Raw genomic sequence first — 14,281 nt, forward strand, 5'->3', positions numbered from 1 at the left:
TTTCATATAATAAATATATTTTCATTTTTTATAATTTAGAGCATATTTTTACTTTTTTAATGACTAGAAGTTTATAGCTACTGAGTCTTTAATAGCATGACATGATATAGGTGAGAGCTACAATTTATTTGATGACAAAGTCTTAATGTCATAATCTTCCATTTTCATATTTTTCTATGGAAAAGCAAATGTTCCTGTCAATTCATTTCATAATTTGATTTCAAGGAATATCTGAAACCATGAAGTGTGTTAGTGGACCCAGCAATAATAACAACAAACATTTGTGGAGCTCTCATTGTGGGGCAGGTATTCTTCTAAGCACTGTATGCCTATTGGCCTTTATCATCTCCGGTTTTGAAACTGGGGAAATTCAGTCACAAAGAGGTTCAATACCCAGCCAAAATTCATAAAGCTAGTAAACGACAGCATCCAAAGTTGAATCTAGGCAGTTTGGACCTGGAGTCTACACTCTTAACCACTGTGCAAGATTTTCTCCTTAAAAACCTAAGTAGCAAAGAGTTGTTATGATGGCAGGAATATGTGGTATGTGGGTATTAGACAATGTTCTAAGTTGACTACATTAAACAGTTCGACATTAGACAGGTTGTGGAGATAGATACAGATAAAGATACAGACACAGCTATAGATAATACTTTAGGAGCTGCATTGTTTCCCGCCCAGGGTGTCATCATGATATACACATGTACATTTTTTTTGCTGAATATTAAAGTCAAGACAATATGTTAGGTTAGAGAGAGCAATAAATGTGGCCATTACTTCTTTGTTATTTAGTCATTGGCATCACCTGGGAACTTATTAGCAATGAAGAACCTCAGGCTCCCCCCAAACAATCTGAATCAGAATTTTTATTAAAAAAAAAAAAATCCTCAGTGTTGGGAAACAATTCTCCATGGATATTTCATAACTTCATGCCTTCTGAAAAGAGGCGTTGACAGCTTTTGTTTTCAAGGATATTTGCACAGCAAAGAGTCTTGAAAGACAGAGATGGTATCTCACTCTAGAGCAGAGGCAAATTTGTTTGTTGACCAAGCTAATAAAAATGTTTCCCTCTAGAGCAAAGGTAGGAAAGATTTATTTAAATATTGGGGTTTTCTACATTTGAGCTTCCTTAGAGGTGATACAAACACGCTGCATGGGCCATTCTGAATTGCCCGTTGGGTCTGGAGGAGCAAGGGAAACCAATGGGAACATAAACCTCATGCCGCCTGCTGTGTCATGAGTAGTAAGTTATTTTGTCTCTGGACTACAAGCCTCATGTGTTCTGTCAACATACATGAAACTGGGAGAGGCTAATTTAGTTTGCAAGTAAGGCAAAATCTCAGCCTCTCCACACTTGTTGACAACCAGGTGATTTGTATGCCCATTAAAATTTGAGAAGTCCTCTGGCTACTTCATTCCAAATTAGCAGATAAATAAGCAAGGGAGAGACATATTTGAATGCAAACCCATGTTGGCACTGTTTTTAAAAAGAGTTCCACATGTTTGGAGTTGCTGACACAAGAATGGGGTAGTAACATAGTTGAATAGGTCGGCTACTCTAAGTTCTCCCAGGGGAAAAAAAAAATTAAGTGATTTTTTTTTAGAATAAAAAAGGGAAAAAAAGCTAGTATTTCAATTTGCCATCATAAGCATAAATCCACAACTTAAAAAATATATGGCTCATAATTTCCTGGATTTGGGTACTAAGCACATGATATGAAGTTGGAATTGTGCCTTCAGAGATTCTTGTACAACATCCACTCCCCATAGGAGTTTATTCCACACAGGAATAAACAACGATAGCCATGTGCACTTGCCTCGTTTACAACTTCCCATTAAAAGAAAACTTTGGCACTGAAGAAAAGATGAAAAAAAAGAAAAAAATCACATTTATTTTCAAACCAAATTATCTGGTGTCACAACAACACTCTATCCAAAACGCTATTGCCATGATCTGGTTTATCTGAGAGAAGAATTCAGGTGTAATATTGTGCCCCTCAAACAAGCATTTGATTAAGATGTTTGTACAAGTCTTAATCTCTCCTTCCACCATCATGTTTTGGCCTTATTATCACAAGTCCATTTGGTGTTTTAGGCCTAGCCTCTTAATTCCAATAATTCTTATAAAAATATTTCTTCATTTGTCTCTATTTTCTAGAGTTTATATACTATAAATAAAAATAAGATTGATTATCAAAAAGAATCCAATGTAAAAACATTTGCCTTAAGTTGAAAATATGGCCTATTTTATACTAGTATGGTGGTCCTCAATTTTGGCTGCATGTTTAATAGAGTTGAGGAGCTTTTAAAAAGCTTAATGATGCCCAGGCCACATCCCAGACCAATTGCATCACAATTTCTTGTGGTGAGATCCAAGTACCAGAATTATTTTTTTTAGTTCCCTCAATGATTCAAGCATACAACTAATTAAAAAAAAAAACTACTACATTAGGATATAAGCTTCTGGAGGGGAAGAATTTTTGTTAATTTTTTTTTCACTGATAAATTCCAAATTTCTATAACAGTGCTTAGCACTCAATAAATATTTGTACACAGAAATACTGTATTTTAAAGATACTCTCATTGCTTTAGAATCTTCTTAAGCTATTTAACTCCAACAGCAGAAAGTCATGTTTTGAGGGAAATAAACAAATATAAATAGGAAATACCCAGGACCATTTCACTAGTACAAACAAAAGGATTTTATGAAACTCTGATCTTGATCAAAGCATGCATCTATTTGTAGACTAAAAATCTGCTATAAAATTAAAGTATAAAACTAAAGGAAATATATTTATTTAAATCAATTCAATGACTTCAAAGAAAATAAATTTTCCCTATACAACCATGTGAATAAAGTCTGATAGCCATCCATCATAAGCATACAAAGAAAAACAAATGGACTGTGTTGTCCGCTTTTTCTGCCTCCTTTTTATACCTCATTATTTTGATTTCTTTCCCAATTCTGTTGGCGTGCTGTGTTTTATGTCTTTTGGTATTTTTAAATTCATTTTGGAATAAGGTAAAGTATGTATTAATGAACTGAACACTGATATATGAAAAATTATTTACATTTGAAACAAGAATTTAAAAAACAGATTATTAACTTTTGGCCTGTCTTATACTTAGTGTATTTCTTAATGTTACTAAGAATGACTAATTTTTCCAATTTTTGACTTTACTAATTTCAAACTGGTGGGTTCTTCTTCCCTGCATCCTTTGGAAAGGTTTTCCCCAGGGATTCGTAGACCACAGCCAAGACATCTTGGATGGAAGGAGCTTGGTAAGAGAGCCTGGGAGACCAGACCTTCTCAGAGATGCTATAGAAGGGATGTCCACATGACTGGGAAGTTGGAATATTCACCTCTCATCTCTCTTTCAAGTGACAGATGTGGTGTTTCTCCTCAGAACTTTTCTTTCCCTAGCTTTTATATGGATTTGATTATCAGAAAAAGAAAGAATTGTCTGAAGTTCTATGTATCACAGGACTAAAGTCAGCCTGGTAAGTCTACCAGTTTATAGATCAATACTTCATCTACCTCAAAAAGTGAGAGCTAAAAATGTGAATCTTATGGCAGTACAGAGTAGAATGGTGGTTACCAGAGGCTGAAAAGGGAAGGAGAGAGGAGGGATAAAGAGAAGTTGGTTAAGGGGTACAAAACTACAGTTAGATAACTATCCATTAGTTTAAGAATTACAGCTAACCATTAGTTTAAGAATCATTTGTTTGAGTTGATTTTTGTGAGAGGTGAAAAGTTTCTTAGACTGAAACAGGATCTGTACTTTTCACCATTATTTTAAGAATCATTTGTTTCATCAGCTCAGAGCCTAACATGGTTTTAGCAGACAAATCTATGTTTAGGCTCAGCTAACTGGATATTTCCAAGAAGTAGGTACTAGAACCTTTGAAATAATCATTATTTTAAGAATCATTTGTTTGAGTTGATTTTTGTGAGGGGAATAAGTTCTAGTATCTAATATCACAACAAGAAAATTATAGCTAACAATAATTTTTGTATATATCAAAATAGCTATAAGAATTGTAATATTCCCAACAAAAAGAAGAGAAAAATATTTGCAATGATGGATATCCCAATTATTCTGATTTGATCATTACACATTTCTTAAAGTATTATATGTATGCCAAAAATATGTACATCTATAACAGTAAAAATTTTTAAAGAATTAAAATTTAAAAATCATAAACAGTGATTGGGAATGAAAAATGCTTGCTCAAGAAAGGAGGCTGATATTTAATGCTACCAAAATTCTAAAGTACAGGCTTAAATATTATATTTTAATGTTCAAGGCCATGAGTGTTTAGAAATGCAAACCAGGTACATTTCAATTATAACAAGTGAGGCCACCTGCCCCTATGCTCGCCACTTCCCTTGTCTGGGCCAAACAATCCCCACCTGCTGACCCAGTTCAGCCTCAGCCTCAAGATAGACGTTTTTCCTAAGTGAAGAGAACCCAGGACAGAAGGGCAGGATGCTCTGTAACAACAGTGTGGCTAGGACCCCATGCTAGCTTTGAGCCTAAGTTCCATGGCCAACTCCTTCCCTCAAAAACAAGACCAACTGATAGCACAACAAAGTGACTATGATCAGCAATAAGTTAGGGTATGCTTTAAAATAACTAAAAGAGAGGAATTGAAATGTTCCTAACACAAAGAAATGTTAAATGGCTGAGGTGATGGATACCTGCATTACCCTGATTTGATTAATTCACACTGTATGCCTGTATGCCTGTATCAAAACATCACATGTACTCTATAAAGATATATAATTATTATGTGCCCATAATAATTGAAAATAAAAAAAATTAAATAAGATTAATTTCTTCTTGGCTATATTCCCTTGTCCTGTGGAGTGTCCCACACCTGCATTCTATCCATGGGTTGAAGCCTCTTTCTTCATGCTCTGCCACCCAGTTGGCCTCCTGCTTGCCAGGTTAACCTTACAATGTTTTCAAATGTATTGATACAATGTACAAATTTATGAATTTTCAATACAAGTATCAAATGCACTTAAATTGCAACTTTTTATTTTCCTTTTCCTATTCTGCTGTATCAGAAAATATCATAGTAAGTTTTAGATGAATTCAGTTATTAAATATTTAAACTCAGCAAATTCAGGTTTTTTTCCTCTTTGCCCTCTCCCTAGGATGATATTTAGATTCCAGGGGCTAATACAGTGACATGGATTGGGGAGGATTAGGGGATGTGGCTGAATTCTTTTGTTATGATATTTTAAAGAGTTATGAATAGGATTAAATGAGACAATGTAAAACATTAGCATCATTTCTGATGCAGGATAGATACTCCATGGAGAGAAACTTCTTACTTTTTCTTAACTCTAGTTGTCAATTCATTTTTAAATAGAATCCCCTTTTTAAAAATTTCCATCCCAAATTTCTGATTCCACCCTGATATAGTTCAGATGTTTCCGTGTTCCAAATCTCTTGCTGAAATTTGATCTCCAGTGTTGGAGGTGGGGCCTAGTGGGAGGTGTTTGGGTCATGGGTGCAGATCCCTCATGAACAAACAGCTTAGCGCCCTCCTCAAGGTAATAGTTCTCTCTCTATGAGTTCTCCAGGGAAGTGGTTGTTAAAAAGCCCCTGGCATCTCCCTCCTGGCTCTCTTGCTTCCTCTCTCACCATGTGATCTCTGCACAAGCTGAGTGGAACTCCTGAACTCCTCACCAGAAGCAAATGCTGGTGCCATGCTTCTTGTGCAGCCTGCAGAACCAGGAGCTAAATAAACTTCTTTATTTATAAATCACCCAGCCTCAGGGCTTCATTTATAGCTACAAAAACGAACTAAGAAACACACATAAGTGGGTAGCTCCACCACCATCACTTTCCACCTCTCTGAAAGTACACAAAATAAATCTTTCCATATTCCTTCTTGGCCCTTCCTCCTTCCTCCTGAGAGAAGGGACTTCCTGACAAGGAAAATTGGATGGAGCCTCACATCCATTAGTGCATGACGGTGGGCCCAGCAGGGTGACTGAGTTAGAAGTGACTGCTGGGAGGAGACTAGTCCAATGGGTTTTTGTCACCTCTCCTACCTCAGGAACCAATCAGGACACTCTTCTGCTTCTCGACTCCTGTTTGTAACTAGGCAGGTTCTACCCACCTTAAAGGTAATTGGATCTTTCTGAAAAGGTAAGGTCAATTCAAGGTGGAAGACGGTTCAAACTACATTATTCAATCCATCTAACACTTACAATTTTGACATTTTTATATACTGGATCCTAATTGTGTTCCTTGTTCTTTGCAGGAAGTTTGATTTATTCTCATCCCAAATCTGCCACATTATTATGAGTTTATTATTGTTGTTGTTATTATTAACATCATATGTTCATGATTATCCAAAAAGTAGATTATGTACCAAAATATTAGAAGAAAAAAAAACAGAACGAGAAAAGAGCACAACTGAGAAACACTAAAAATGTATTTTTTTTTTCTGCTAAACATGCTGACGGATGCCTCCTGTAAGAAGATGAAGTACATTTTCTAATTCTCTGAAGTGTCAAAGTTCTAAGATAAGTCACACTGTTCCTGTCCAAAATTCCTGTAAGGGGGAATTTATAGCCTGACTAGTTTACCCTGAGAACAGATTTCAGATAAACTCTTAGAAACAGAGAAAAAAGAGAGAAGGAACAAAAATGATGATTGGAAAAATGGATGTCGCAGCCTCACAGAAAAGAATGGAGCTGTTAAGTCAATGGTGGGTACAAAGTGTCAACATAGGGCCAGAGATGGGTCTGGGTACACAGGGAATGAATTATACCCTCCAGAGGTCAGAAAGGAAGTAGCACTGGCAACTGCACTTGGAAGTAGAGTGAATAAGTTAGGGAGACTAAATGCTACTAAGGAAAGAGCATCAGGTTCTGGAAAAAAGGGCTCGACTTAGAATCCAAAGACTTAAACCTTAGACTCACCTTTTATGTTCATGAGCTCCATCTGTGTGTAAATCACCATATCTTCATCTTTAAAACGTAAGGAGGGAGACTCAATTATTCATCTGTGCTTTCCAGCTCTGGAATTCTATGATTCTATGAAGAAGTTGGCAGTTTTAAATCTAAGTTTCTTCCCTTGGCAATAGGGCAATAGGATGAAGTAGAGCCTTTACATCTAGATCATCTACCTGGGTTAAAAAAAAAGGAGAGCTAAAAGTAACCAATGTGGCTTCCAAAATTTTCTCACCTTGTGACAAACAATGGCTGTGAACTCAGATCATCTTTGTGAGTTGGAACATGATGAAAATAAGAGAAGGGTCGAATAGATCCCAAAGCCAAAAATAAAAAAGGAAAAATATAGAAACCAAAGGTATGGTTTTATAAAATAATGCACAAATCTTTCTTTATAATAAGATATATACTATAGAAAGGGAATCTAGAATTCTATGTAGAGGACAGAAAAATAAAGGATGGGGGATGGGAGATGGAAGATGAGGTTCCATAACCATAAAATAACACAACAGTACTAGTGAGCCCCCAAAGCAACTGTGAAAAATGAAAAAGATTTCAATGGTCAGAGTCAGCCAGGTTGGTTCCAAAGGTGAGTTTTTAATTCTCTCAGAAGTCTCAAAGTCTACAAAAACTCCCCAGAGCACACTAGAATCACAAAAATCTTTCATTGTTACTCAGGTTACTCCTAGAATAGCTAAGACATGAAGGATATTTTCCCTTTTTCTAAAGTCATGAGATTCTTTTATGAAATTATCAAGAGATGCCTATTCAGCACTTCTTCCAGGAATATTACAGACTTAGAAGTTTGCTCCTAAAAACAAAGCAAATCAAACAAACAAAAAAACCTTCTTGAAGTTTCTCTGGAACAACAAAGGAAAGTTTGATTTGATTTGGTACATCCTTGCTTCCTGCAAATGTGTGGATTTATCATTAGAACCATCTAAGGATGGACATGCTTGAAGCTCTGACTCAGGTGAAGCAAAGGCAATAAATGTAACCCAAACATTTGTACCCTCGTAATATGCTGAAATAATTTAAAAAATAAAATAAAATCAAACAACAACAAAAAATAGAACCAAAAGTGATTCTATACCAAAATTTTGAAACTTTCAGTTTTTAATAGGCTGAAACTTTTGCTCCTGACTATGTGAGCTAAGAGAGGATACCTACATGTTTTCTCTATGCTATTCTTTATGTAGCCTCAAATAAAACTATTTTGAAATACAATTTCTTTGGTGTTTTTCTCCAGCACATACTATTTAATATTTTAAAAAAAATATGAAAACAAAAAAGGAATGACTAAAACTACACAGTGTTGTATATCTGCCTCCTTTCTAGGCATAGGATTCCAAGTTTCTATAGCCAAAGAGTCCTCAGTTGTTACTTGCTTGTGCATGAATTTATCAGTAGTTCAGTTTACAGAGATAGAAAAATACCTTCAGCATGGATGAGCTACTCCACTTGGTTGTAGGACTCATGTTGTGTCGTCCCTACTTATGGACGAGCAGAACTCTGAGGGGTATTTACATTTTTTTAATGCATTCCATGCTCAGAAGTCCCTTTCCTAAAATTTATATAAAAACAGTGATATTTAACTTGATTAAGGGTAGAATAACTTTGTGATGATTATTTCTGAGCCCATTGCCAACTTTCACAAACATGTTCATTTACCAGAGATAATTATGTGTGATTTTCTCCTTTAATGAAAGATAAATAATTTGGCAGTCTTGCTTCATCTATTTTTCTATTTCAATACAATTCATTGTTTGGTGGGGTATCCTTTATTCTTGGATGAGTTAGTGTGCAGAATGAAAGCGCTTTCTTTAGATCAATTGTGCTGCTTCTCTGTAAGGCACTGCTATTCATACCACAGGTTTATAAAAGACCATTAAAGATGGATATTACATTAGGTTCTGCTCATAATGATGTAGTTCTTTGTTTATAACTTACATAATTTGCTGTAGTGGCAAAGCCTCATCAAACTGGGACAAAAGGAATAGGAAGTACTTTTCTGGAAATCTAAATAGAATGGACAAGCTTTGACCATCTCTACTTGTCATTGTATTTCTTTGAATTAATGCAGAAACCACGTTCCCAAGCCTCAATGTAGGAAGAGCAGTGATTTGTTGTTTTTTTATATAAGATGGCATATATGTATGGGTGCTTTATATTTTAAGGGTAAAGCCCTTCTAGGAAAATTGCAAGAATATATGGCTCCAACTTACTGAATAGTCCCTATCATAACCTCCCAGTTAAATCTGGATTCAGACTGGACTCTGTACAATGAGAAACATTTGCATTTAGTCTCAGCAGAGATTGAACTTAAATACAGAAATACAGTAAGTCTATCCTCCTTTCCATTTATCTCTGTATATCATATTGTCCAAAACAATTTTCTGCAGTAATAGAAATATTCTGTATCTGTCCTATCACTATGGCAGTCACTAGCCACATATGCCAATCGAGTACTTGAAACATAGCTAGTGATATTGGACTGGATTTTTAATATTACTTAATTTTATTTTAATTAATTTAAATTTAAATAGCCATATGTGGCTAGTGGCTACTGTATCAGAAAGGATAACTTTATACTAATCAGAGGGGTAGATGTAAGCCTACCAGTTGGCCCAGCTCCAAGGAGCACCAGCCACCTCTCTCCCACTCTAAGTGAACCCTCTTGTACATAAGCAGCCTACAGCCATCCACGCTGCTCTGCAGACGAGTTATTTAATTGGATGGAGAGGGGGCATAATTCACCTTCCTCTTCCATCAAGAAATTAAGACTAAATTCATTTGGCACACAGCCTTGGGACATCTTTAAATCTCCCACACCTCATTCCACTGTGAAAGCCAAGTTACATTTGGAATTCTTCACTGTTACTACATCACTTCCCCATACCACCTCCTTCTCTAAATATGTACATTTAAGTCACACTTTGACTACAGTTTGGTTACCAAGAGAGTAAGGTGGGAAGCAAAAATTCTTCCCCAACAATCTGTTCTACAACAAAGGCAGAGAGATATTTTTGAAATTCAAGTGATACTCACACCCAACTTCATAGTCAAATCTCTGCTTGGATGCCTAACCTCCCAATCTTCTCCACCTCAGTATTTGCCACCACTGTTGATCCAGTTACACAGACCCAAAACAAAGTTAGGTTAGTTTTTGTCTCCATAATCTCTCCACCTACATTTTTATATCTAATCCATCAGCAAGTCTTTTGGGTTCTGCCTTCAAAATCCATCTAGAATCTGATCATTTTCCTCAAAACACTACCCTCTCTTGTCTGATCTATTGCAACAGCCTTCTTATTCTCTGCATCTATCCTTATAGCTTCTCCTGCTCTCTATAATCTGTTAACCATATTTCATAGTGAGAGGACTCAAATAAATATAGCAAGTGAGGCCTCTAGATCTAAACCCTGACTGCCTTCCCTAGCTCATCTCAGCCCATATCCTATTATGGTGCCTCTTGCACGGCCTGCGTGCTGTTGCTCAAACACACCTTAATTCCTCCACTCAATCATCACAGACCATAACACTCTTCCCTCCATCTTCTCATATCTCACTCCTTCACATTGCTTTTCCCTAATCACCATCACCTCTCATTCTCTATCTTCTTACTTTACTTAATCTTCCTCATGGCACATGTTATTACTCAAAATTATATCATTTCATTATATGACTGTTTTTTTTTTTTTGCTTGTGTTTTCCCATAAGAATGTTCTCATGAAATCAATATCTTGTATGTCTGATCTACAGTTCTCATTTCAGCACCTAGAACAGGATCCAGCATTGAATAGGTGCTCAAATTTGTTGAAGAGATTAATAAAATTTGACTATATCACTTATACACACAGATACATGCAAAGATACCACACAGACACACTCAGAAAGATACACATACCACAGAAAGAGATACACACTCATAAGCCTTAAAACTTTCAGAGGCTTCTCCTAGTTTTGGTGATAATGACAAAGACCTCTAACACAGGTAACAAGGTTTTTCACAATGTGGTTTCCACCTGTCTCTCCAGCATCATCTCAAATCACATTTCCTCCTCAGCCTCTTCACTGTAGCCATACCAACCTCTCCCCTGTCCCTTGTACTCAACAGATTCCTTTATATTAAAATACTTTTGGTATATCCACAGCTTGAAAAGATCCTCTCTTTCTTCTTGTCCAGTTCAATCCCCATGGATCATTCATATATTAGAAGAAAAATTCCTTCCTCATGGAAGGATTTGCTGACCTCCCTAAGTAGGTGAAATCTTCCTCTTTAAGCATGAGACACCCATGAATGAATAAATGAATGTTGATTATGTTGCTAATGATTATTGGGCCTCTGAGCTCCGCGAGTGTTGAAACTTTATTTTTACTTGTTGCTGTAGTATTTCAAACTAATTAAAACTCTTGTGTAGTTTCATATCAGTCACATTCCCCCAAGTGCAAGGGATGTAGTCAGGGAGATGGAGTGGACCAGCAGGCTCTGCACGCTTTCCATCACCATAATGGTGACAGAGATAAAGTTGACATTACAGAAGTTACCAGAGCTTCTATTTACCTACTGATATTTACTGTGTTTCCCCAGGATAACCAGTAACATCATTTACTTTAGATAAGGTAGGTTTGACAACACACCGAACATTACAGGGAAAAGTGCCCGGGTAAAATGAAAACAACACTGTGTCCTGGCAAGGGGAAGAGATGGATGGGCCCGTACATAAATGTGAGTTCATTAAACATCAGAAACAACTACTGCAGGAAGGATTGGTGTGGAGCATGCTATGTCATTTTAATGAGTATATCCTTTAAATATCATTTATAAAAACAATTGAAGTGAGAAGATTAGAAAAAAATAAAAGGTATATACTGAAATATAAGAATTTAGATTTCCTGGAGTACCAATTAGTTAAACAGATGAACACTTATTATTTTAAAAAGGAGAGAAGTATGCCTCTATAAGTTCAGATGCTGACCATCAGATTGTTGAGAAGCTAACTGGAAGGTCATTAAATGACATTTTCCAGGTACCTATACTGATTCTTTCACGTCTGAATGGGATTCAGAGTTCTTGCACATAGAGGACAATGCTCATGACATCCAAGGTTTTCACGGCATCAGTCTGCACTCAGACTCTGCTTTTCTCTAATTATACAAGACTGTGTATTTAAAAGAGAAAATCTAAATGTCCCCAAAGTTAAAGAGAGACAATAGCCAGAATGTCTGTCACAACGGGGCCAAGTGCTACATGAGACACTAATTCAGTTTGTGTCTCTTCTGTCCTCCTTAATTAGTTATGATTGAATCCACCTCATGCCCGTACAGGATTCATTTCTACTTCTGTCATCAGCTTTACTTGTGAATTCTTACAGTGACAGCCCTAATGTCTATTCTCCAGCCAGATGGCCACCTGTCTACTCAGCTGTGCCTCTCACTCAAACACGGCTGTGCCCTCGCTCATGAACACACCAGGACTTGGGAGCTTATCAGAAAACCGGCACTGACAACCCCGAGTATCTTCTGAATCAGCTACTTTTGGACAGCTCAGGAGCTCTCAAACAGAGCCAAACAATAATACTTTAAAGCTTCCTCTACATAAAAGCAATATATGTTGCTTTTCACATGTCCTATGAAATGTAAGACAATACCACAGATTATATTTGTTTTAACCATCAGAAAGCTTATATTAATCATGAAATGGCAATTACAAGGTTAGTTTTGCAGGTTCTAGCTTGTGTCTTACTATATGGCTATTTCAAAGACCACAAGCACCATTTTCAAAACAATTACAGTTGATCCTTTAACAATGTGGGAGTTTGGGGAGCCCAACCCCTATGCAGTTTTTCAAAACAATTACAGTTGATCCTTTAACAATGTGGGAGTTTGGGGAGCCCAACCCCTATGCAGTTAAAAATTCACATATAACTTTTGACTCCCCCAAAACTTAACTTCTAACAGCCTTCCGGGACCAGAAGACTTATCAATAACAAATAGTAGATTAAGATATTTTGTATGTTATATGTATTATACACTGTATTCTGACAATGAAGCTCAAGAAAAAAATCTTATTAAGAAAATCATGAGGAAGAGAAAACACTGTACTGTATTTATAAATATCATAAATTTAGCTGTCTGTTTACAAGATAAATCATTGGTCTGAAATGGTGGGCAATTGCAGTTGCAGACCTCAGTCTATGATACATATCAAGCAATTCTATTTTTTTCTTTTAATGTCATGACTTTTCTGTTTCTTGGAAGCACTTCCAGCATCACTAGTGACACTTGCCATGGGTCCCATGGTGTTATTCAAGGTTTAAGGTATTGCACTAAAGATGATGAAAAATGTACAAGAACTGGGAGAGATCACTTTTTACTGCACTACACAATTTACCAGAGAAACGAACTGCTCATTCAAAGATGATTAGCGTCACACAGTTTTCAGCAGGTACAACACTTGAGCTCACCACAACAGCAACAGGAGGGGGCTACAGAATTATTTCTTGTGTACAGTACTATTACAGTTAATTGCATGCAGTTATTTCATACTGCATCTTTATGTTTGTTTGCATTTCTCTTGACTGTGAATGGCACCATGTATGGTCTGTGTTTGTATGCATAAGTTTTCATAAATTTTACATTTTTTATAATAGACTTGGATAAATTTTATGGTAGCAAATGATAAAATAGACTAGTATCTACATATGTTTTGTGTATTTATGACATACCTTTTTCTTAATTTTTTTCTGTATTTCTAGGTTACAAGTTCCATATGCAAGTTTTTTTCAGATTGTCACAAATCTTCATAGAATTTTCCAATAAAAACTGAGGTATAAGGTATAAGTGGACTCGCACAGTTCAAACTCACATTGTTCAAGTGTCAACTGCGATTTCGGTTCTTTTCAACACAGATAATGTTTTATTTATTTAATAAATATTTATTGTGCAGACATTTTTCTAAGTACCTGGGCTTAACAGTGAAGGAGATAATCTCTGTTCTCACCAATTATATAATTCAGTGTTAACTATAGACATGCAAATATGCTGTTATATTATAAAGTAATAAGTGCTCTCACGGGGCGAATGCTGGGCTTAGGGAAGTGACAGTCCCTGGGCTCTGCCTTGTACAGTCATGAAAAACTTCTCTGAAAAATTGAAGTTTTAGCTGAGATCTGAACTAAACCTCTGAGTTAGGCAGGTAACAGGGACAGCAGCTGGAGAGGGAATAGGCAGAAAAAGTTCTAGAACAGAGCACAATGTATCATCCTGCATTAGGAATATCAAAATTAATGTTCTGAAATCCT

Source organism: Eulemur rufifrons, chromosome 17, assembly GCF_041146395.1.
Source record: "Eulemur rufifrons isolate Redbay chromosome 17, OSU_ERuf_1, whole genome shotgun sequence".
Classification (NCBI taxonomy): domain Eukaryota; kingdom Metazoa; phylum Chordata; class Mammalia; order Primates; family Lemuridae; genus Eulemur; species Eulemur rufifrons.